This window comes from Rhamphochromis longiceps, linkage group LG9 (assembly GCF_057381845.1).
Source record: "Rhamphochromis longiceps isolate RC_006_pf linkage group LG9, R_longiceps_female_GT1.1, whole genome shotgun sequence".
In the NCBI taxonomy this organism is placed as follows: domain Eukaryota; kingdom Metazoa; phylum Chordata; class Actinopteri; order Cichliformes; family Cichlidae; genus Rhamphochromis; species Rhamphochromis longiceps.
Window position 1 is genome coordinate 24,910,649 of NC_140565.1, and position 24,166 is coordinate 24,934,814.

At 42.6% G+C, this 24,166-nt stretch overlaps 1 protein-coding gene across 1 annotated transcript in view; it reads right to left on the bottom strand.

The window, feature by feature from the left end:
- The window catches only part of tmem108 (transmembrane protein 108), a 67,291-nt gene extending 44,624 nt beyond the window's left edge, over positions 1-22,667 (bottom strand). The window contains exon 1 of the mRNA XM_085419027.1: positions 22,064-22,667. The gene's annotated coding sequence lies outside the window, so the exon portion shown is untranslated. The remainder of the gene's footprint in view (positions 1-22,063) is intronic.
- Between the last annotated feature and the right edge of the window lie 1,499 nt (positions 22,668-24,166).

The window sequence follows — 24,166 nt, forward strand, 5'->3', positions numbered from 1 at the left end:
CACGGCAGCTACGTCTGGAGAATGGCAGGAAACGGGGCCCTTTGGCACATTTAGGAATGTCCGTGAAGTAGACACAGCAAGTCCGTGTTGTACCCAAGAATTTGCATCGCAAAGCAGGAAATTCATAGTGTTTCCACTCTGTCTCAACGCTTCCTGTCTCAGTTAATGGGCCCCAAACACAGTTTCAGGAGAAACAGCAGAGCATACACCTCAGAATCTCCAGGACTTTCCACGCTCTGTACACACATTCCTGATTTTACCTCTTGACGCAGCCTCTTGTATCATGACAATGGCAGGAACGAAAAGCAGTAGGGATGTTTTTTGGAGGCATGGAGGGGGGTTGGGGTGTGTATTGTACCTCGTTTCCTTGAGTGGTGCAGCAGAGATTGCTGAGAGCCAGCTGGGACGAGCGAACAAGAGGAGCAACATCCGTACAGAACATCCAAGGTCCCCAGATTTCCCGCCGGGTGATGACTGTTTTGGTAGCTCTCGTGACTTTAATAGCAACGCCATAAACGACACTGGGACAGCTCTGTCTTATCGTGGCGACTCCCTTTATTGCCAAACTGCAACATACAATACACACGGCACAACCACCAGAGGGTGCTGCATGAACCCTTGAGTTAGTCCTTACCATAACATCCCCCTTTCTGAGTACATTATAACCATAATGTTTCCTGTGCTAATCCACATTTATGTCAACACTACATTCACTGCAACTTAACTTGTAGCTGAATATTTCAATGCTGTTACGTTAACTTTTATTCTGTAACGGACATTTATTGTTTCCACTTTATAACAATTATTTTATTTAACTGTGTGAACTTATCCAACTATGAAGGTGGGGTAGACTTCCCAATCCTTCCGCTGAGTGAGGGGATTATGCTGCCCCTGGCTGGTCACTCAGGTGCTCGAGAGTACCTACTACCTACTTCAAAGTCTTTAAGGTACCTCGGTGGGTTTCTGTCTCTGGTGGGATATCTTTTCTCAGTAATCCGGTCATTCGGTGGTGTAAGACACTGCTGTGCCTGGTTCGAAACCGGGCTGCTGCTGTCTTCTGGTATGACAGGGATTTGCTGTTCTGTCGGTTCCGTCTTGGTCTCTTTTAGTGTGATGAGATGGCTCCTGTTTCGACGTAGAAGTCCTCTCGGGGTCTCAACAAGGTAAGAACGCGGCGTCTCTGCTCTGCCTGATATAGTTCCATTTGTTTTCATGTCTGTTATCCAGACTTGATCTCCTGGGTGTAGTCCAGTGAGGTCTTGTGCTCTGTGTCTGTTGTTGAACCATTTCCACTGTTTTTCTCTCTCCTTCCCTTCTCTCTCTCTCAGTTTAGTGATGTTTGTCCAGCCTGGGTTGAGGCAGGATGGAAGTATGGGAACTGTGGTACGAAGTTTCCTCCCCATCAGAAGCTCTGCAGGGCTATGTCCATTGGCAAGTGGTGTGGCGCGATATGCCATGAGAGCAAGATATGGGTCTCCTTCTTTCTGTAGAGGGCTCTTTACTGTTCTCACTGCTCTTTCAGCCTCACCATTGCTCTGAGGGAATCTCGGGCTGGAAGTGGTGTGGGCAAAGCCCCACCCTGAAGCAAACTTTTGGAAATGTTCTGAGGAGAATTGTGGACCGTTATCCGACCTTAACTCTGTTGGAATGCCGTGGCGTGCGAATATGGACTTTAAGTGGTCAATCACTGCTGCTGATGTGGTAGAGGACAGCTTAGCTATTTCTATGTATCGTGAGAAATAGTCCACTGCAACCAAATACTGGCTGTTACTCCACTCAAAAAGATCAGCACCAACTAACTCCCACGGCCGTGTAGGAAACTCAGTTGGCATGAGTGTTTCTCTGGGTTGCTGTCTCACCTTTGCACACGTCTCACATTCTGCTACCAGCTGTTGTAGTTGAGAGCTCAGTCCTGGCCACCATACCGACTGCTTGGCTCGTTCCCTGGACTTTACAATGCCCTGGTGACCTGTGTGCAGTCGTGTCAAAACATCTTTTTGTAATATTTTTGGGATAACTATACGCATACCTTTTAGGAGAAGTTCATCTTCAACAGTCAGGTCCCCTGCATGCTGGTGGTATGGGAAACATGGACCTGGTATTTTGAGTTTGTCCGGCCAGCCATTCTTGCAGTAGAGTTTGATTTGTTTTAGTGTTTCGTCTTTGTCTTGCTGCTCTCTTATTTGTTGTAGTCTCTCCTCTGTTGCAGGAAGACCTGAAATCACCTGATGTGCATACAGGTTCATTTCGTCTCTTAATGTCTCGTCACAAACAGTTTTTTCTGGTGCTCTGGACAGCACGTCTGCAGTTGCGATGTGTTTGCCTGGGACATGTGAGATGGTGAAAGAGTACCGCATTAATCTCATTCTCAGTCTTTGTACTCGTGGTGGCAGTTCGTCTAAGTTCTTGGAGCCCAAAAGTGGTACTAAAGGCTTGTGATCTGTCTCAACATGGAACTCAATGCCTATAAGAAAATCAGAGAATCGCTCACATGCCCAGGTTATGGCTAACGCTTCCTTCTCTATTTGAGCGTACCTCTGTTCTGTGGGGGTTAATGCTCTTGAAGCGAAGGCCACTGGTTTGGTTGCGTCATCCTCTTGTTTCTGAAGTAGCACCGCTCCTAGTCCATAGGAGGATGCATCAGCTGATACTGTTGTTTGTGCTTTGGGGTTGTAGAGTGCCAAGTTCGGTGGTTCACTCAGTTCTGCCTTAATGTTGTCAAATGCTGTTTGTTGAGCCTCACTCCAACACCACATGTTTTTGGTACTGAGTAGTTCTCTCAACGGCTGTGTTTTCTCTGCTAAGTGGGGAAGGTACTTGCCTAGATGATTAACCATTCCTAGGAATCGTCTCACTCCACCCACATCAGTGGGCGCTTCCATGTTGCTGACTGCTTTCACTTTCTCCGGGTCTGCTTTGACTCCTGCAGCATCGATGATCTGTCCGAGGAACTTGATTGAGGTCTTTGCAAACTCACACTTCTCACTTTTCAATGTCACCCCAGCTTTTGTGAGCCGTTCCAGGACTGCGATCAGTCTCTTGTCGTGCTGGATTTGTGTGTCAGCCTAAACCAGAATGTCATCCATCTGGCAGACGACTCCTTCCAGCCCCTCTAAAAGCTGAGACATTCGTTTTTGGAAGTGTTCGGGGGCCGAAGATATGCCAAAACAAAGTCTATTAAAACAGAACCTTCCGAATGGCGTGATGAAGGTTGTGAGAAGAGCTGACTGTTTGGACAAAGGTATTTGCCAAAACCCTGAGTTAGCGTCGAGTTTTGAGAACAACTTTGCGCCCTCTAGCTGTCCTAGGGTGTGCTCAACTGATGGCAACATGTGTCTTTCTCTTTTCACAGAATTATTTAGTTTGGTCAAGTCCACGCACACACGCACTTCATCTCTGTTTGGTTTAGGTACTGGAACCATTCCTGCACACCAGTCGGTAGGCTGCTCTACTCTGGAGATTACACCTAACTCTTCCATCCGAGCAAGCTCTCTTTTGACTTTGGGTAACAGGGGAAGCGGGACTCTTCTTGGAGTTGACAGGGCAAACGGTTTGGCGTCTGCTTTAAGCTCAATTTTGTATTCCCCCGCCATCCGGCCTAACCCACTGAATAGTGTTGGAAACTGCTGCTTCACTGTTTCTACTGAAGTGAGTGACACAGTTTCTATTCTAGCCACTAACCCGAGTGCTACGCTCGCTATGCGGCTTAGTAATCCTTGTGTCAGGTCTGCTACTACATACACAGGCTGTACTGTAGCTTTGCTTGGAGTGCTCAAGTTAGCAGTAAATTTCCCTCTAACTGTTAATGGAGACATTCCCACCCCATATAGTTTCAGATCTGTGGGTTGCAGCTGCGGTTTTTGTGCTAGAGTGTTGTACTCTTTTTCAGGCAAGACGGTTACGTCCGCTCCTGTATCAATTTTTAGCCAGCAGTCTGCATTGTTAACTTTTACTTTAGTCAACCACGCATCCTCTGTTCTATCTGAGGCTACCGTTCCCAGAAATGCTATTTCTCTTTCTTCTCTGTTACCACCCGCTGCACGTATTTCTCCCACTGCCCCAGACCTACATACTCTTGCGTAGTGACCTTTCTTTTTGCACTGATTGCAGAGTACCTCTCTGGCTGGGCACTGGTGTTTGCTGTGAAAGGGTGTCTTTCCACATCGGTTGCATTGGCTTTTCACATTCCTCTCCGTGGTTTGTGGTACAGTCTTTCGTGGTTTGAAGTGTTTCGTTTTTGCTTTAACGATGTCCACGTTGCAAAGATTCTCCTGCTTGAAGTTGTTTTTAAGAAGATCCTGTTGTTTCTTAACAAGTTCACTTTGGCGAATCCGTATCACTGCTTTTTCTAATGTGAGCTCCGCATCCATTTGTAGTTGCTCCGAGAGTCTCTTGTCTCTTATTCCGACAACGAGTCTGTCTCTTATCATTTCACTGTGCAGCGCCCCGTAGCCACAATGCTCAGCCAAGGCATATAGGGATGTAATAAACCCGTCTGCAGTCTCTCCTGCTTCTTGCTGCCTTTGGTTGAACTTTGCAAGTTCAAAGATAACATTTCTTCTGACTACAAAGTGTGCCTCGAGTTTGTCTTTGAGAGTGTGGTACTCACTCGCCTCCTCTTCGGTCAGGTTCAACGAGGTGATCACGTCTTCAGCTTCATCGCCCATTGTATATATCAGAGTGTTAACCTGGTTTTCGTCCGATTGTAGCTCGAGTCCGGATGCTATCCTGAACCTGTCGAAGCGTCGGATCCATTTCGGCCACTCTTCCGGCTTTGAAAAATCAAACTTCGACGGCGGTGATACTTGAAAGGCTGCTGGTGCGGCCGCCATGTTGCTAGTCGCGAGATGCTAGTTAGCGCTTCTTGCTAATTTGTTAGCTTAGCTCTTACTGTGGCTGTTATTGCAACCTTGCAGGGCGAGTTCTCTCCGGTGAGGAAGTTTCCGTGTTCCGTTATGTTCTTCTTCTCTCCCGAGCACTTCTGACACCATGTTTTGGTAGCTCTCGTGACTTTAATAGCAACGCCATAAACGACACTGGGACAGCTCTGTCTTATCGTGGCGACTCCCTTTATTGCCAAACTGAAACATACAATACACACGGCACAACCACCAGAGGGTGCTGCATGAACCCTTGAGTTAGTCCTTACCATAACAATGACCACGTGTCCGGAGCCCAAACAGCAGGAGAGACGGAGGGAAAGATGTCGCATTGTTCTCCTCTCTCCTCTCTCCTCCCCCCCCTTACCCACCACCATTAGTGAGACGGATTAACTCCAAGAGCTTCTAGTGTAGAGTGTGTCTGGCTCGCTGTATGCTGATACACACACAGACACTGCATCAATTAGACCTATTGTTATTCAGAGTGACAGGCGAAGGCAGATGCGCTCTACAACAACACGGCCAGGACAATTGGCCTGAAGCGGGAGAATTTACTTATGGATGAGCACCCCGGTTGCTCAGTTCACCAAACAGACTAAAGCTCTAATAAGGCAATTAAAGACTAAAACTGTGCGTACTGCAGCACCCAAACATGCCCGTGAAGGGCACACCCTGAGAGCGCCCTAGAGTCCTCACAGGGGTGACCTCCCCCTTCCAGCCACTACAGGAGCAAGCAGAGCAGCTGTAATGACTTGAATCAACATCTCCTGCAGCTCTGGGGCTGATGTTCACTCAGAGATGACAGACGATATGATGGCTTGGAGGCCTGACAGGGTTGACATTTTAAAGTGAGATCCTGCTGATGCTGGTCTGGTGGGACTCCGGTTGCAGTGCAGGAGGTGTCAGAGAGGAACATGTTTGACACAACATTTGGATCAATATCACTGAGCAGAAAGCGCCCGATGATGCCGGCGCTGTAATCGGGAAAGCAGCAAACGACAAATTAGAAGTGGCGGAAACTGACAAAGTATCAAGCAGGTGTTTTCTCTCTCTCCAGTCATGGGAAAAGAACAGATCCATGATCCATCACAGTTTGCAGATTTCTGCCCACAAAAGGACAAACATGATCCTGGCCTTGCAATTTGAGTGAAGACCCATTAGGTGATCATCGTGTACAGGTTTCACTGAAATCTGTACACAATGAGGGGCAATCCATTCATCAGTCTTTCTTCCAATTGAGCTATAAATGACTATTTTCACTAACAAATAATGAAAAATGGAAAAGACGTTTACCATCTTAGTTTATCTAACTGCGCATTTGTTTGTGCGGGAGTTTAAGTACCTCAGGATCTTGTTCGCCAGTAAGGGGAGAAGAGGGCGAGAGATTGGCAGACGGGTTGGGGGCACAGCTGCAGTGATGCTGATGGTGAAAAGGCAAGTGAGCATTAAAAGTAAAGCTCTCAATTTACTGGTCGATCTGCATCCCTCACCTATGGTCACGAGCTCTGGGTAGTGACCGAAAGAACAAGATCGCAGATATAAGCAGTGGAAATAATTTTTCCCTGAAGGGTGGCTGGCTTCTTCCTCTTCCTTAAAATACCTGCCTGAAGAGCTCAGTCATCTGAGAGGGGCTCAGAGGAGAGCCACTACTCCTCCGCATCAAAAGGAGCCAGTTTAGGTGGTTCGGGGATTTGATAAGGATGCTTCCCGGGCACCTCCTGGGTGACGTGTTCTGGGCATGTCCCACACATTACATCTCTCTTAGTGATCCCCCAGATAGACTGCTGCTCCTGCGAGTCGTTCCCAGATAAATGGAAGAAAATGTTTATATACAAGTTGTTTAAAAAACAGATGTTCCTTGAATGGCCACTTGAAGCTGTATCTAAATGGAGACAGTCCATTCCCATACTGAAATGGATTAATTTTTTACATGACTCTGTATAAAATCTTAAAGAATACAGGGTCATGAGAGGACTGGCGCCTATCCCAGCTGCCAGAGGATGAAAGATGGCTTCTCCTCTAAAAATCCAAGTCGCTAAATTGGACCTCTCAACAGGATGCGACTTTTTAGAAATATTTTTATCCAATTATCTGATGAGTCACATGACTTGCTGTGCGGTTTGCTGTACTTCCAGGAATAAGTCTGTGCTCTAGTTTGTTTAGTGAGTGAAATTTAATGTTTATTTTATTTGTACAATAGTGTGCAAAGGTCTTGAGCCGCCCCTCATTTCTTTATACTTTGCTTCCAAGGAGACAGACTTTCTTGTTGTTATTTTAAAAGTGTTCTCGAGCAGCAGCTCTCCAGGCTTTCTGAAGGTCTCTCAGAGTTTTGACCATTTCAGAGGAATATTTTTGTTGGAAAGCTGCTTAGCACGGACCTATGAAATGCTCGATCTTTAAAAAAGTACCTAACTCAAGGGATGAACCAGTGATGTATCTACAAATAAAAGACAACTTAGCAAATAACCCATTTTAAATAGTATCTTTAGGCACTTTGTTACTCACAAAAACACAATTTGTTCTAATTCCTTTATATGAATCTATATAAAAAGCCAGTTTGACAGGCATACAATTGTGTTTTTCCACCAACAAAATGATTCCTAAAGAGCTTTTAGCTGAATACTTGTCATTTCTCCAGCAGAAAAATATCAGAAAGTCGTGTTCAGTTGATCCATCTACTGTTCACTGAAGCCTGATCAGACATGGTCTCAGTTGGTGGCTTCCAAGAAGCCAATCTTAAAGAAGGGAAACAGGAAGTAAACTTAAGGTATGCCAGATATGCAATATAATATACAAGAACTGGACTGAAAATCAGTGGCAACAGCGCTGATGGAATGATGAATCCACATTTGAGATATCTGGTTGAAATCTGTAGTTGGCTATATATGTTGAGGAAGTCAGGAGAGAGGTACAACAATGAGTTTCTACAGCTATTTGTAAAACACAGTGGAGGCTTTGTCTTAGCTTGGGGCTGCATTTCACCCAGTGGTGTTGGAATTATGAACACAGAAAAGAACCAACAGACTTTGATCCACCATACAGTACCATCTCAAATGCATCTGATTGGGAACAGCTTTATTTTTTGTATGTCAATGTCCCCCTCAAAAACCAGCTGCCAATGGAGAAAAGCACAAAGTGGAACAAAATCAGTCATGGATTGGCCTCCCGAGAGTCTGCACCTCAGCATCACTGAAGCAGTGTGGAATCATCTTGACAGAAAACAGAACAAATGACAGAAACAACCAGAAAGAAGAGCTTTGAAGGTCCTTAAAGAAGCTTGGAGAAATATTTCTGAAGCCTGCTTAAAGAAATGACAGGAAAGCTTGTCTAAGAGATTTCTGGCTGTTAAAGAATAAAAATGTTCCAAATACAGACTGTCAAGCTTGTTAGAAGTGAACACATTGTTTTTGCTTTACATACTGTATGTCTTGTATGTATGCACATTTTAACATTCCCAATTCTCCAAAGCAAAATATAAGGAAATGAAGGGTGGTTCAAGACTTTTGCACAGTACTATATTCTATCCCCAGTTAGTAGCAGATATTTCTATCTGTGTTGCACACATACTTTGTGCATTTTAATAACCAGCTAACTGGCGTTAGCTAATAACTTGACATTTAACCTTTAAGTTAAAATGTGTTCAAGTCTGGGTCCAAAAAACAATACTGCAATGGCCAAAATAACACCCTTCAGGCTTCAAAACAGTTGTCCACAAATAAATGGGTGATGTTACCATAGAAACCTCTATCTTGCATTTATTAATTGACTGTTTTTGATCAACAGTCTATTAGATAAACACTTAAGCATAAAATGTACTGCACTAAAGCCTTCATGAAACATCTAGCGCCTTATAAATTCTCAATTTTGTGTGCCTAAAATGTCCAATTACACGCAGCCACTATTTTCTTCGTAGACAAAAATAATCCTTGCGAAACTGGGTTGATAATTGCTGTCCTGCTTACAGTGTCAGGCCGAACTGCTGTGAACAAAACAAGCCAATTATTCTGAAACCATTTTGATTTTTTCTTCAGAACACACAGGATCTGAGCCTTGCTAATAAGCCTCGCTTTCATAACTCCAACACCCCAAACCAAGAGAGCACAAGTTATAACATGATCCGTGTGCTGAGTAACACAATGATGGTGGTTATTTTCACTGAGGTTTGGAGCTCCATTTAACCTGACGCAAGAGGATCAAGATTAGGGTGCAAGCGCCTTAGAGGAACATTTTTTAAATACATGGGCTTGTTCCTATAGGTGTGAAGCAACATCAACAACTGAAGAAATTGATGCACGTACTGTATAAGTGGCTTTAGGATGGATTACACTCAAACAATATCCATCATATATCTCCCGCTGATGCCAATCTGAAAAATAATGAAGCAATCAGTGCAACCACTCAGCATGCTAATTACCAACGCCAGCCCAGGACACCCACTGGCAGCTTCTCAGAGTGTGTGTATGCGCACATGTGACAGTTTTAAAAATCCTTTCCAGGAGAAAAATGTCTCACCAATAGACATTTAATTACCAGAGGATGAGGTGCTTTGGTTCTCCCGTGCCATTATTCACGGCTGAATTAATGAATAGGTAAACAGCAGAGGAACAAGGCAGACTCTGCGTGGTTTGGATGAAATCTGCAACACCCCTGCTCACACAGTCAGCAGTGTTTATTATGAATGAAGAAGTGGTTAAAAACAAGAGATGGAGCAAGAACTGCGGGTGCCTCAGACAGTTTATGATTAAGTGATGAACCACAGATGGTCCACGCCTCTTAGTTTTTACATGAAACAGGTGAGAAAATTAACAATGTTTAAAAAATGATTGCTGTTTTCATCGGATAATTACACGGGATTATCATAAATTTTTAAGACTCCCATCGGGGGACAAATAAGGAACGAGTGACAAATTACAGAAAAATCTACACGAAAATAGTTAACAAGCGACTGTAACTAAGTATCTGGAGGAATAAACAAGATTTTTAATCAAAAAAATTATACTGCGATAAATTTGTCATTAAACTTTGAACTCAGAGGTAGTTTGGATCTGGAAAAACACCCAAACTGTGAACAACATAGGAACCGCCAAGGCTCAAGCCTGCCATGAACTGGTAGAGTATGGACCAAGAAGGAAGATCTTGCTTCAAAATACCTTCAAGCTTACCTAAAATGTGCAGCTGCTCGCTTGGACAAGTCAGATCCTTCTGGAACACCGTACCAACTGTTAAGCATGGTGGTGGTAGCATCATGCCGGTGGTGTTGCACCATTGCACAAAGTGGAGGGAATAATGAAGGAGGGCGACCTCCAAATTCTTCAACTTAACCTCAAATCAACAGTTAAATGGTTAATGGGCACAGTTGGGTTTCCCCATAGGACAATGATCCCAAACACACATCAAAACTGGCTTTGGGATGGATGAAGCAGGTTAACATGAATCAAAACCTAATTTATATGATTCATAGTGATTTCCCTCCACACAAGATTTAGTTCAATACATTTTTTTGTTTTCAGCTTCAGGATCTTTGACATCCAGTTTCCAGTATTTATAGGCCAGTTAATTAATCTAGTAAAGTATCGGTTTAATAAATGATACATATACAGCCAGTACTTTAGTCAGTGTACTGGCTTACTCTCTAATTTACACTTTTGATTAGACAAATTTAAGGTTTTTCCTTTAGAGTTGCTCAGATGTCATTCTGACCTTGGATGAGGTTATGTAAAAAATTTACATAAGTGCCTCTCATCCATGCAGTGGAGCTGGGGCAGCAGTTGCTTCATTTTAACAATGATTTTGTAAGTAGAGATTTTAAGTTAGGTCAAGATTTCTGCCAAAGTAATGACATAAAAACAGCAAATCTACAGTTTTTTTTTAAAGTATGTTCAGCTCACTCCACATATTTTCAGGGCTGAATATTGTGAAAAATACCTATAATTTACCAGCAAGTAGGTGCTTGAGTTCTGATCTCTGCACACCTAAATCTAAATGTATAATTTTTGGAATAGTATCAGTATATATTTGTCTTTATATGTACACAACAACCAAAAATAACTCATGAACTCCTTTGATGACCAGTGAACAAAATGATTGATATTAGTCGTTGTTAGCTGCTCTCGGCTTGCATTTAATTTTTGGAAGAAAATTCCAGGGCTTACCAATGAGGAGAGTGACAAAAGCAAACAAACTGTTTCAGACAAAATGAATGTCAATGGCATTCCAGTGGCCTGTTTACAGCTAGCGTAGCTAAATGTCAGATGGTTGGCCCCGCGGGGAAACCGAGCTGGCTGGGAGCAAATTTGTAGGTGTCTCCGTGTCTCTGCCTCCATCATTCCACCTCTTCTCTCTTCTCTGTGATGCCGGACATGGGACAATATGGCGGCATGAGCGGTAGCATCTATTATTAGTTGAAGAGTGAAGAATGGAGCGAGTCCCCAGGGGAAGGCAGAGGTGGCAACCAAACCTCACGGACATTATTTTAAGAGTTTGTGTGTTGACAGTTGTGCGGGAGAGGAATTGTTTGCCACTAATGACAAAGCTTTGTTTGCGTCTCAATTTAAAGGACCATTCCAGTGGGTTTTTTTGCACATTGTTTCTGTTGATAACTATAACAACACAGCTAACCATAATCTAAAACATGCAAACCAAACTATAAATTTCTTACACATTCCAGACATTCACTACAGTCTGTAAATTACATTTACGTGTTTTAAGCTGTGGAAGTCGGCCTCAGCAATATCAGCAATGCAAATAGTCAATGGATGAATAAATGTCATCTGCGCTTTGGAGTGCAAACACAAAAAATTAAACCCAGGTGGAAGGAGAGGAGGCAGAGAAATGGCCCAGCTTTTATAACCTGGAAGGCCTGAGTGAACTGAATTACTTGACAGGCCTCCCACGTGAGCCAGTTGCCCTCTAAGGTTGGGATTATGCTGTGTACACACACAGCTGCAAAAACCACAGGTGCTTTGTTGTTCTTGTTATAATACCTTGTTCTTCCTATGCTCCTTAGCATGCTACTTAGTATAACTGTGTTGTCACAAAAAGCTGAAGAGCTTGCAGGCGTCCGCGAGTCTAATCAAAACCCTCGCATTCTTCTGGATACAGAAAACATCCACTTCACACTACCAATGCAGAATGGCTTCAAATCATTTTCGATAAAGTCAGTGACATGAAGCTACAAACGGGCAGCTGACCAACTATGTTCAGCAGTGCAAAGATGCAAAGAAACTTCAGCCATCAAATGCTTCAATATTCACACACAAGAAGCCCAGGGATGATGTTGAGAATCGCTACAGCTGCAGGGACTTGGTGCCAACGTAGCTGCTGGTTGTTCTATAATTTTGATGCTTGTAATATAACTTTAGCATCGCATTTCAGAGGAGGGCTAGGACCATAGACTGTGTATAAAAGATGCTGCATCTTCCTGGTCTGAAAGGAGAAGCCTGTGTGAGTGGATTTAGCATGCATTTTTTTAAATGGCCAATTAATTGGTTGCAAAAAAGAACTCGGACTGTCTATGAGAAAATGGCTCTCGGGCCCTTGCTCTTTGACCTCAGCAAACACTTTCCTGACTTCCTGGGCTCATTTCACTAGTTTAAAGTCCTACTAAATAAAACATGCTGTCTCTGTCCCCACCGGAGACATCAAAGCAGCATCCACCCTGGAAGCGATCCACAGCGACGGAGCGTCCGGAGACTGTAGAAAACGAATAGCATTCAACAACGGGGCAAATAACTGCTGGCGGCGCAAAGTGGGCGGGACCTGAGATAAACTCTTCCTACTTCAAAATGCTCCCACAAGTGCTTAGAGGGGATTTGGGATGTGTGCTCATAACATACTGATTTAATATTTATTTTAATTTTACCTTTTAAAATTGCATCTTAAACTTCTGTGCTGCTATATCTCTATAGAGAAGGAGATAAACAGGGTTTGCTCATTGGCTAACAAATGTTCATTAAAATTGTCATCGTCAACGCCCGGACCAGGACTTCATTAACCAATGGGAGACATCATAGAGCCTCAGATGTTTGGAAATGAAACAGTCATGTAAAAATACTATGAAAATGAAGGAGCCAAATACTTGTTTATATGGTTATTTTTGTTGTTTTTTAGCTATGTCTGTGCAGCTCAGTTCAAATAAAATCCCATTGCGCATTCACTAGCAGTTAACATCCAGACTCAGTGCAGAAGACAGTACTATACAATTAACTTACTGTATAATGGATTAGATGTTTGCAACACACAGGGGTTCGAATGCATTAATTTCTAAAGGAATGTATAACTCTTGTTGATATCTTGTTATCTGTATTTACACGTGCTGCCTAAGCCAATAGAGAGATTTTAGGATTATAAAATGACAGAGCCTACATTTACAAAAACATACATATGGTCCTGCAAGAGCACATTATGCAGAGGAAACAAGAAAAATATGGTTATTACAGCAGCAGCAGATGCATAAACTCTCATTACAGCGCTGAAAGGGAGCAGAAAAAGAACTGCAGTTACTACAGCATGTTTGACATATCGAGCTGCAGTGTGTTTACAGCCCAAACAGCCCGTGGAGCGACCAGTGAGTCCAATTTATTTGCGGCTTCTGACAAACCCAAAACGTCAAGTCATCCCTTCTACCCAAAGGACACCCTCACTCTCCTCTTTTGCGAGGGAGCAGAGGGGATGAGAGGAGAGGAGTCGTTCCAGCAGCTTCAGCGGCAGTTTCATTGGGCTCGTGCTGCCTTTCATTCACTGCACTGCTATTCTGTATATGAGATAATCTGGGTGTGAACATGGATCTTGTGGGCGAGCGGTCCCGGGCCTTCAATTTGTCGGGGTGGAAATGTGAGAGACGGGCAAGGCCCACATCAATTTTTTTAAACGGGCCTTGTTTATAAAAAAACAAAACTGATATCTGTCCAGTTGCTGTCCAGTCAGACTTTGCTGTTGCTACAACGTTGCTTCTGTCTGCTGCCAGCTCCAGCATCAACATCCTCCCCACACAATAAAACCACAGTCTCCATGGTGATGTACCTGACACCGTTACCAGCATCACAAACACATTCACAAACAAACACAATCACAAAACAAACAAAATCCCACTGTGTCACTTGACAGTTTGTTTGTTTTTTGCCGCTCTGTGTATAGTAATTAATTTGTGGGGTCGCCTCGCTCCATCTTATTCTCTATTAATGCTGTCTCAGATTACCAGGCAGCTTTTTAGCCTCTGAAGACACAAATCTCCGAGCCTAGAGAGGCAGACGGGGGAGAGAATGGAAGGAAACTGTATAAGCCTCTCTGTCTAATTGTGGGTGACAAGTGCTGATATTTTCATATTTGAGGCGTTCTCCCAGAGGTGGTTAATGACTAGCTTACAATGAAATGTCAGCTCCTGTGACACCTTTGGATAAGAGGACATCAGAGGCATACTCGCCATAGTTTTGTTCAAATTTTGAACTGTTAGCTGTCTGTATAAACCAATTCCAGTGTTATTCTTACTGATTTTCATCAGTTGTACAAAACTGTAAAAAAGTCTTGAGCCATCCCTCATTTCTTTAAAGGAAGGAGGACATGCCAGACTTTCTCCTAATCTTTTTAAAGGTCTTTTATGGTTTTCCACTCTTTTTCAGTCCAGTCCTTCTACATGACCATTTTCTACATGCTTTTTTGTCTGATTAGCTGCTTAATCCTTACCTGTGAATCATTTCAAAGTGAAAAACGCACCTGATTCAAGGAATAAACCAGTCATATCGCTACATATAGCATATAACAGTTTTACATTTTGAATTGTATTTTTAACTGTATATTTTGTAATTTTGAAGATGATTTGAAAAAAAATATTACTTGAAAACTTGAATAAGTGGCAGATTGTGAAAGACATGTTCTTATGAAAATGTACATACCTGGATAGAAAAAAACACCATGAAATACTATGAGTCATTAGGATTACTGAAGCAGTGTGGGATCATCCTGACAGAGAATTGAACAAAAGACAGCCAAGATCCAAAGAAGAGCTTTGAATGTCCTTCAAGAAGTCTGGAGAACAATTCCTGAAACTACATAAAGAAATGACAAGAAAGCTTGACTAGAAGAGTTCAGGCTGTGTTGAAGAATGAAGGCGGTCACGTTGACTTTCAGGCTCATTAGAATTGTACAAACTCTGCTTTTGCCTTTTTGACTGTATTTCATGTTTCAATAAATCGCTGCACCTATATAAAGAAACAAGGGGTGGCTCAAGACTTTTGCACAACAGTGTATTTCATGTACTTAACCATTAAATGTAGCCACCTTGTTCTCTTGCTGATCTGTAGCCAAAACATTTGATAGTTAATTCTTCGCACATTTTTTAACAGATTACAGATATACTGTTACCAGTGTTGGAACTGTATTAACTGTTTTAACAGTACTGACTAGTATTACTCATGTATTTTAATATTTGTTTGTCTTTTACTTACCATTGTTTTTCGTTAACTGTTAACATTTCTGCTGAAACTTTTTAAGGTCCACATTTTACGATTAGCTGATTTAATGTTTTCATATACTGCTTAGCTGCTGCAAAGGTGCCCCCTGGGGTACTTGTATGAAATGGTGGAAATCCCTGATATAACCTTAAGGTTTCTTTGGAAAGAAATCTTTCCTGTTCTTTTGTGCCGCATTGTGCTTCGTCACTCGAACAAATCATTTTCCTATCTCCTACATATTTCCTTTTACCTCATGCAACCTTGCTCCGGACTTGGCTCCCACTTTGCTAACTGTGTATAAAGAACATCAGTTCTGCTCTTCAGCCCTTCAATCAGACTCTCCAGCATCCATGAAATGAGCCATATGGGGCATGGTCAGGGCATAGAAAGAAAGCAACGGTTTTATATACTCCGGAGCTTTTCTTTTCCTGGCTCCCTCTGCTTAGATGCAGGCATTTTGAACAAGGGTAGTGTAAGTGCTAGGCCTGGCAGCTGGCTGTAAATACACATATTGTGTGTTTGGACAAGGAAATGCTTTGATTTGCAGAGCAAGAAGAGTAAAGATGACCCGGCATTTAGGACAAGACAGGGGAGTTGTTCCCCCTCATCACCTCAATCCACAAGAACAATTAGCTGCTGACAGTGACACAGGGGCCCAGTAATAAGCTCTAGCATGGCAGTGGGGGGGGGGGGCACTTCATTCCCAAGCATATGGTGCCACTTTAATCTGCAGCCTCTATCAGACAAGTCTGGCTGGTAGACAAGGTTTCTTTTAACTGATTACGTGCTCAAAAGCTTTGAGGCGAAGATAAGAAGCAAAGGACACACAATGTAAGAAATTCAAAGTCAGACTGACACGGGTTAGCAATTTCCAAATCAGAGGATCTTTATGCTTTTTGGTGGTGCAAGAAGTTCAGAGCTGCTTTTGCACATATTCAGATTCAAGAAGTTGCCAAGGAAACTAGAACCTCCGTTTTTTTTTTAACCTGATGGAAAAGCATTTTCCACAACGACAGGGCTGCGATTTGCTTCCTTGTTATCCGTGGTCACAACCTGCCATCCATTAGAGGTTCTGACTAATCCTCATAGGTGAGCCTCACACCTGGTAATCACTGGGCTGACACCTTCTAGTATTGTAACTAACATGCAGCTCCCCCAGGACTTCTCATAATCCTATTAGCCCCAGTCATCTGAAATGCATTAAAAAAAAATGTGCTGATTGATCCTAAGCCACAAACCTTCGGCGTCTTGATTGCACCTCTCGATGTTTCACTTTTCACATGTGGGTTTAACAAAGTGGGATCCTTCTTCTGCGTCTAGTTTATTTTGCATGTGACAGAGAGACAGTTGGATTAAAGAGGCTCTCAGATGGTACCGAAGAAAATCAAACGCTGTTCAAACAGGATTATGTAAGAGCAAAATATGCTGAGCAACTGCGTCGTTTAAAGAACTTGACCGTTGAAAAAATAAAACACTCGTATAGACTGCAGGGGTAAAGAACAGAGTTATGAACCTTATGAACAAATATGCCTCATTTCTTAGATTTCTTACAACTTTATATTGACTAAATCTATATTAAATAACCTTTGTGGCAAAGTATGGGGAAACACCAACAAGACTAAACTCATCAGCCACTTTATTAGGTACACCTTGCTATTACTGGGTCTTTTTACCTTCTTAATTCTGCAAACATGCTGCAAATGCTCTTCAGAGATTTTGCTCCATGTTGACATGAAATCATCACACAGATGTTGAAGATTTGCCTGCTGTACCTCCATAATGAGAGTCTCCTGTTCCACCACATCCCAAAGGTGCTCTACTGGACTGAGATCAGGTGACTGTGGAGGCCTTTTGAGTACAGTGAACTCATTGTCACGTTCAAGAAACCAGGAGATGGATATACTGTGGTCATAAAGGGATAGATATGGTGAGCAACAATACTCCCCAGGTGGTACTAAGGGGCTCAAAGTGTGCCAAGAAAATATCCCTCACACATTACACCACCAGCAATGTGAACCACTGATACAAGGCAGGATGGAGCCATGTTTTCATGTTGTTTATGACCATAATATTTGAATGAGACAGCAGAAATCAAGGCACTTCAGACCGTGGAACGCCTTTCCACTCTTCCATTGTCCTATTGTGGTGAGCCCACGTGAATTGTATCCTAAGCTTCCTGTTCTTAGCTTTAAGGAGTGGCTCTAAAAAAGGTCATATTTTGCAAAATGAATATAATGTTGCATTCAGCAGGACTCAAAACCAAAAACTGAGATCATAAAACTCATAAAGAAAATATTTACAGATCAGCTGAGAGGAATGATTGTTTTCCTTTAGGCTTCTTTACTATTAGACTTCATTTTTTATCCCCTGCAGGATGTTTAGAAGAATGGAGATTTAAGCAAGTTCAGAAATGGCTTCATTTTTTAAGACACAAAACCTACGTCCATCATTTATTACAGATTATCTGACACAGCACTTTACAGCGTTTTTTGACATACAAGACAAAATTCATTAGGCGCTAGAAACACTGGAGTAAATAGCAGGACATCTTCAGAGTGATTAGCATGCATCTGCTGAGAACAATGAATATCTGAACTCGATTTTACGACAACCCTTACAACAGTGTTGGATATATTTCAGTCTTGAGCACTGTTGTGGACTGAAAAACAGACCAACATTTTCATCCCTAGAGCCAATCTGACAGCTGGTCTAAAAATAGCACGTTTGCTGTTGGGGATGTTAAACATGCAGAGCTATCAAACAAAGTTGATCAAGCTAAAACCCCTGAAAGCACCATCATTTTGCAGTAGACTGACTGTGTGGAAAACAAAAGATTTTGCCATTATTCTCTCTGTCGTTTTTCGTTTATGGAGCTTTTAGTGCTCCGGACGCCATCAAACGCTCCTAAAAAATCGTTAACCCCTCTTACACAACACATTCGCAGCAGCTTTTAACTTTGATAGAGCTTATGGACCCTTTTACGCCCCTTGTGTCCCTCTTGGTATGGAGGGTGACCATCAGTGGATCAGTGGGTGGAGGTCCAGATTGGAGTGGCATGACTGCAGATGGGGAATGCGAGGAATTCCTCTTGTAAACACCTCACGCTCGGACGGTCCCCACACACTTATCTCCCCGTGCCCATCGCCCCCCTTTAATCATCGTAATGGTTAGTTATTCATTACCATTCTGTTTGAATTTCCTGTGACCTCTGCTTGCTGTGGGCAGGTGGGTCTTCTGCTGCTGCCAAGAACTGAAACCCTTTGTTTACCTGAGGCACCACATGGTATATTATTCATTTTGAACCCCCCCAGCGGGCAAATAGAGCCTGTTCTGATACTACTGTATACAGTATGCTGGATTTCAAATGTCAACACCCTGAAAGAGAGCCGCTTTTTCTTTCCTTTCTTCTTTTTTTATTTCGAAGTCAGGCTGTTTTTCTCGAGCCCCGTCTCCTTCTGGTCCTATGGGAGCACTCTTTAACCGATAGGATCATAACCGGCTCTGGGGTAAACTTTATTTTTCTTCTAGGTTGAATAGAGCCACTTTTGGTTTCTTTCAGCGTGCCACCTTCCCCTGCAGTTCCTGTTTATGAATCCCCCTCTTGGTTTAATGAAAGTAATTTCCAAAGCAGCTAAGGGTCCTTCGTTAATACTGGATGGCATTTAGAGAACACAGGAAAAGAAACACAGGCGCAAGCTGGCTGGCTTTCCTTCCTTTGCTAAGGTAAAATCCTGTTTTGGCCACTTGCTGTTTTGTCAGACTGGAGGAAGGTGCAAAGTCCATTTAGAACACATAATGTGCAGCATGAGGGGGCCCATGAGGGCTGCATTCCAACTCATAGTGTACCATTCTCTACCAGTCATGAGAGACGCCTGCTTACAAGTACAGGACCAGCTCACACCGTCATAGCCACATTCCCATAAAACGTTCCCATCAGTTTGACTGCAGTTTGCAAGAGTCAGAAACCAGACGTCCCTTTCCCAGGAAACTCCCTGATAAATTTGTGTGCAGCTCTGGATGTGATTGCTGATATTTTCTGGTTGTTTTTCGGTGTTAATGTTGGCTTTTCCTGACATTTCTGATAAGAAAGTAGCTGTGGATTCTGTTCAGCTCCTGGCCACTGCAAGTTCCTTCTAAAGTTGACAGCAGATAGGAGTAGAAAGGCGTTGAAATGACCGACACTTTGACCTTCACAATAATACAGGGATCAGAAAGAAGTGGCGGGATTTGTGGGCGGTAACCTGTCATGTAACCTATTGTTTGCAGTTTATGTATTTGAACAAGTTTCTGGAGGCTTTCTACCTTTGAGCAGTCGCATGTGACAGAAACATGAATGACAGAGTAAAAACAGAGAACAGATGGAAAAATGGCTAAATTTACTTCTCAATATTTGGTGTTTTAGCAAAGATTGTACATAAAAGATGTACTGTGACATTACCCATTGTAGGCTCTGATTTTAGAGCCCCAATCAGGCCATAACTATTTTGTCTTCTGAGTAAAGATACGGACTGAGAAACAGGGCTGTGCTATATCATATCACTCATAATAACCATTGATAAAGGTTTCATATGACAACATCAACGATGTAGCGATGCCATACGTTTACTTTTTCTTTGTTTTCTGTTTTATTATGTGATAATATTGTGCATCTCCTCATTATGTACAAGGTTAAGCTACTTTAGTTACTGTTAAACTTATGCTGTGTCACTACTACTGCACTACAATGCTGCTGCTGGTACCTTGATAGACTCACACTTACTAAGTAGTCTATCATCAATCACAGTAGCTCACTGTAAAAGAAAAATGTACTTTAATTTGTTTGCAACTATAACTCCATTGATAAAACACCCTTCAGTCCTTTTTCCCACATAACCATAAAAATCATTATTTCCTTTAAATACCTGGATATAATTTTAAGTCTATATCACCTCCTAGCCAAGAACAGAGCAAACTCAGTGCAGTATTAGCATAAGAATTACTCAAACCCTAAAACCGTACGTTGAATAATCATCTATTTTACTTTAAAAAGAAAGTATATCCTGTTGTGTTAAATAAGATGCCAAACTTGTGATAGCATAAACTCACTGGAAAGGTGTTTCCTGAGGTCTTGATCAAGTGAACACCAGAGGAATTTTCCTGTAAACTTCTAAACAATGACTGCTTTTTGTAACCAGAGTAGTCGCCACTCTATTGGCCAACAGAAATACTGCAGATTTAAGACACTTACTCAATTCAGTTCACAACAGTGATCACTTCTAATATTATAAGACCTGACAATACGAGGCGAAAAGAAAAAAAGAAGAAAGCTCAAATATCTAAACAACTGTTCCCCAAATTGCTCAAAACAACAAACAGTTGATCTACCACAATGCTGTACTAATAATTCAGGTTATATGAAAGTTAACAGATCAATTAATTACCCAGTTTGAGCACTAGATTTGGGATACTGTGACTAAAACTTGAAGTTGTTTTAACATCAACCTCTAACTACAATCAATCGGTTAATTAAGTCCAAAAACGCTGAGAAATAAAAGGTCTCTGAACTCTTGATGCTAAATGAAGCCAAGCTTTAAACTGAGTGACCGCGTGACACGAGTAACTGTCCTTACTTCTAGTTACATTAGACAAATGACAAAAACAGCAGTATTGTGTAAAACTGGTGCCCAAGCATCGTGGACAAAGAATAAATGTCCTCATTAGTGTTAAGTGCTTTGCTCATATGTTTCCTAATACCCATTCATGGTATCACAGCATGTCAGCTCGCTCCGAGGAAGCTGTCAGCCGCAGATGTCAATACCCCTGCTGACCCTGCTCCCTCCCCCCCAAACCATTGCACACATGGCACTGGAGGATTGTCCCCCCAGAACAAAGGAGTGGGGGGTTTCTGTGGAGGACGAGCAACCAAACATTCCCGTTACAATGGGGAGAGTGGCCGGCAGGTTCAATTAGCACACACTTTAAACTGTTCTCTATACGAACCCTCTGTTCTTGAACAAAGCTGAACCTTCACACTCCAATGGGGTATTTGGTGATGCAGTTTGTTCTTGGCACTATGGCATTTTAAGAGAGTTTCTTCTATTATCTCCTTTGTTTCTGTCCATGTTGCCTGACAAATAAAGCACTCGGGACAAAGATGATCAGACTGGAAGACTCATGGCTTTTATTGTCTTCACAAACTTTATCCAAGAAAAAAAAACTGGACAAATCAGTCTGTACTCTCTTCAAGAACTAAGTGTCACCAAAAGTCCATTGAAACCCTCGAAAGATGTTTTATTAGGTGGTAATGTTCATTCATTTAAGATGATTTTCAAGCCTCTTAAGCCCCCTAAGATCACACTGAATAAAATAAATAAATAAAAACTATTCCTCAATTACATGATGATTCTTCCAGAAAGCAACGCGAGCTCAACTTCTGACGATGGCATTTCCCAGTCTTGATATCAATATTCACATCGTGCAATGCATTATTGATGCTCTGAGCTGATAGGGCATGGATGAGGATATCTTGCAGTGACATGTTCTGCAGCACTGACAGTGATTTGAAGCCCAGACCTTCGTGTCTGTCACCGCTGCTCATAACTGCCCGGAAACCCTGAGCAGATTTCAACAAATCGGACGTTTAACATAATCAATAAGGGAGGTAAGAGCGATCAATAAAACTCGCCGGATGCGCAGAGCAGCTGGAGGGTGATGTGTGTAATCTGAAGTACAGGGATGAAGATGTAGCCGACTTACCTACTGCACAAGGTGCGCCGTAACGTCGGGCAGCCTGCTCGGCGTATCCGAGTGAAATGCAACCCAAAAGCCGCCGTGTCACACTTCACACCATCCGGGCGCACATGTTGCCAGTCCCCGCACAGAAATGTCCGAATCATGAGCTGCAGCGAGAAGCCAGTGGAGCCCAGGCAGCGGACTGCAGGAGCCGACCGTGTCGCTGTGGGTCCCCCGGCCCCTGGGAAGCGGCACTGTGCGTCCAGGCGCTGGACTACAACATGCGCAGGGCGCCACCCTTCGCTGGACCTCTAGACCCCTCTGCGTCCACCTTTCCTCTCTCAGCCCCAACGCCGTAAATAGCGGGACGTGAAGCAACCCCCTCCCAGCCTCAAGGCAGCGTAATCCGCGGCCACGGGTAATGGAACTGTGATCCGTGATCTCCCCTTAATGCTTGATGCGCAATTAAGAGGCGCGCAGGACGCCGGTGCCACCCACCACAGGAGGTTCTCGTGGTGAGCGTACGGACGGGGAATTTTAATGAGGACTGCTGCAGAGTTTTCCTCCCTGATCGCAGGGTCGCGCTGAAATCCCCCGTCCCAACACGAAACCCACAAAGTTAGCATATAGAAAGAGGACCGCGTGACGCAGTGAAACGTCAGTGAAGCTGAACTCTTGGCCAATTGCCAGTCAGCAAAGTGGGACGTTAGTCCACCTCTGTGGGACACCTGTTGATGGAAAACTGTTTCAGACATCCACACTTCCTGGAGCGGGACCTGTGAATATTAATATCGTTGTCGTGTCCAGCTGCAGAGCTCCGGGATTTTTATGAGCTGCAGTGGTTTAAGAAACGATGCGTTAACTCCTGAACAAAGTGTAAAAGAGAGAAAGAAACACTTAAAATCCTGCCTTCATTACTGGTTTAATAGACTTATTAGCAAACATTGCTTTTTAATGATTCTGTTGTTTACAGACAGATAAAATAAGTACATTACAGGCGTGATTTAGCTCTGTGAGAACATTTAGTTAATTAAACCATAACTAATTATTAATTTGATCTAAATTGATACAACACATAAAAACTAATAAATAAGCACTGAAATGTTTCCCATCACTGCTGAAAGTGTGATTCAGTGCAGGACTTATAGTGGCTCTCCACCTATTGAGGGCTATGCAAGCTTGTTCCCACGCTGATTGTTTTTTTTTTAAAATTTATTTATTTATTAATTGATCGATTACCAAGTAGAAGTAGGTTAAAATTTCGTGTTAATCTCTCAAAAATCTTGAAATTTTGAAATAAAAACCCAAAATTTCCACTTCCACTGGCATTTATCTCCAGCTTGCATGTTCACAAAACTAAGACTCAAAATATGAAAATACAACATTAAATAAAAAGATGTAAGCATTACATAATTTATATATCGCTTCTATATTTAATTTTTATTTTTTAGAGGGGGGGGGGGGGGGGAGTTGCTTTATCTGCTTTTTTTTTTGCTCTTTTGCCAGATTATGTTTATCATTATCATGTTTTTTTTAAACTTTTGTATTATGTTATTAGTTGTTAAACATCAGTGCAAAGCTACATTATACATGCCTTCCTCATACATTATAATTTAGCTTTGTCATTCTTTTATTAGTTGGGGTTTTTATTTTGGCAGTCTTCATCTTCCATATCCCTGATATTTAAGTCGCATATTGGCTATGCTGGCATAAAATTAACAGCAATATAAATTATACGATAATTTAACCCTTGCCTTTCCTGTAGGAAAAACTGTTCAAGGGTGGACTTGTTCACAGCTCACAGGTATGTGCGGTGTGCAAGAACAGGTCCTTTGCCCTATAATATGCAGCTTAATTAAATACGGTTTGGTTGTTACCATTAAAATTAGTTGGTTGTAAAATTTGAAACTTGCCAAACTTTGTGAGTGACCTTAAGCTGCCCTCTGGGATCTGAGTCATGTTTCCCTCCCTGTCAGGATTCCTCCTCTAATCCCACACTTCTAAATACTGAACCTGTGGGGAGGCGGTCAGCTGGTCCATCTATTACGAGGTTAAACCACTTAACCATCTTATGAGAGAGAACCGAGGCCTCAAACCTCAGCTGGCACGCTGGTATGAAGCAACACA